A 2,175-nucleotide genomic window follows, 5' to 3' on the forward strand; every position below is an offset into this window, starting at 1 on the left:
TGTTTATTATACTTTTAATTAATTAACTGTGTGTTTATACTAAAGGACTCATTCTGCAAGCGCGTTTAGTTTTTAATGATAAAAATTCAGTTGAGGTGGGTAAATTTCTGGATCTTTTTGTTCTGCCTCCTCACTCAATTATCATTTACTCCTGTAATAATCATCATGTGTCTCAGTGTTTGATGTGGCATCTTACTTTGCGATTTTTTTTTCAATACAGAAGTAAATTCTCTTATTTAAATAAGTCATATCTTTGCAGTGTATCTTCCTTTTCTTTATTCAAAGATAAAGAACACAAATGAATAACCAGACACCAGCTGTTTTTAGCTTTCCCCCAAGATTCAAAATCTTACCTGGGGTGTGAAGAAACAGAAGTATCTTGGTCTGTAGCTGAGATTATTACTGAAGCTATCATGTGCTGACACGGTAAACATCCCCAGTTACAGTATTTGTTGATGCAAAGAATAAAGAAACATATTAGGAGTGCTAGGATAATCAAAAATCTCTCTGATTCATGCACTGGGGGTGTCGGATATCTCTTTCTTAAGGGAACGGATGTTTATGGACTGAGGGAGTGTGCCTTTTTATTTATATGATGGGTTTGGGGTTCTGAGATGTGTGTATACTTAATTTTATGATAAGCAGGGTTCTGATAAGTCAAAGACTTCTTATATTAAAGGCAACACCGGTTTTGCTGGAGAAGGGCAGGGTGACTAATTTGGTTAAGTGTCTGTGTCAATACTCAATGGCATATTTGCAGGCAGCTGGTTTAAAAGTAGAAACTGACTTGTCCATTTAAAATGGGTGCTGGTGGTGAGAAAATAGATCTTTAGAAATTAAACCTGCTTAATATGGCTTAACAGAATGAAAAATAATAGCAGTGCAGTTTCACAGACTGACTTTCTTGCTAAACAAACACCAAAGCGTCTTTCAATTTTCCACATGCAGGGACTAGTTTCAAAAGATGGATTCATGTTACCCTGGAAAGCTCCCAACCAAATAATGTCTCTTTATTGGAAGCAAATGAAGAAAAAATAGGATCTGTGGGGGAGTGGGAGCTACATAATTATATTAAAGCATAAACTCAGGAGTTCAGATAGGGATACATGGGAGGAATAGTTGTCCTGGCTTTGGGTGGAGAGAAACTGTGATCAGAAATATTTATTTGATAGGGTAGCCTTATTAGTGAGTTAGACGATGATAGAGAAAAGCTTGAGAATTCAGCCAGGATCGAATTTAAACAAGTTTTCCTGCTCTCTAGGGAGCTGAGATGGAGAAGGCGATGGCACCCCACTCCAGTACTCTTGCCTGGAAAATCCCATGGACGAAGAAGCCTGGTAGGCTGCAGTCCATGGAGTTGCGAAGAGTCGGACACGACTGAGCGATTTCACTTTCACTTTTCACTTTCATGCATTGGAGAAGGAAATGGCAATCCACTCCAGTGTTCTTGCCTGGAGAATCCCAGGGACAGGGGAGCCTGGTGGGCTGCTGTCTATGGGGTCGCACAGAGTCGGACATGACTGAAGCGACTTAGCAGCAGCAGCAGCAGCCCGGAGCTGGAAGACCTTGGAGTTTAGTTGTCCAGCAGGGGAGGCAGGAGTGGGATTTGGTGAAGAAGCAGAATGCAGTTTCTAACAATTTAGGTTCCAGAAGCCTGAAGCCTTAGGTATTAGTGGTGACTCTGCTCTTTAGCACAGGTGTGACTTTGGACAAGCGACCCAGTCCCTGATTTATTTTCTTATCTCTAAACAGGGATAAAATCAGTATTTATTTTATAAAGTTTGGGGGGAGATAAGCAGTGCTAGTACATACAAAGCATTTAGCAAATTGCTGAACATTCAGGTAGGATACATAAATGTAAGCTGCTTTGATATTATATTGCAATAATACTAATGACAAAAACAATAATAAACAGCAGCAGCTGCCATCCAGGATTTAAGTCTGAGTCTTCCTTGTTTAAAATAACTAATGCAACTAACAGTTTTCTCTTGCATATTCACTAATTGTTCCACCAGTCTATTCTTTGAAATACTTTCCCCACTTCTCAGTCCCCCAAATGGGGCTCATAGCAAGACACTTGTATTGAAAGCATCCATCCATTCATCTGTCAGTTACTTATTCATTCAACAAGCATTTATTGAGAAGCCACTGTTTGGCAGACCCTGTTGGGAGCCA

The sequence above is a fragment of the Bos javanicus genome, chromosome 7 (genome assembly GCF_032452875.1).
Source record: "Bos javanicus breed banteng chromosome 7, ARS-OSU_banteng_1.0, whole genome shotgun sequence".
In the NCBI taxonomy this organism is placed as follows: domain Eukaryota; kingdom Metazoa; phylum Chordata; class Mammalia; order Artiodactyla; family Bovidae; genus Bos; species Bos javanicus.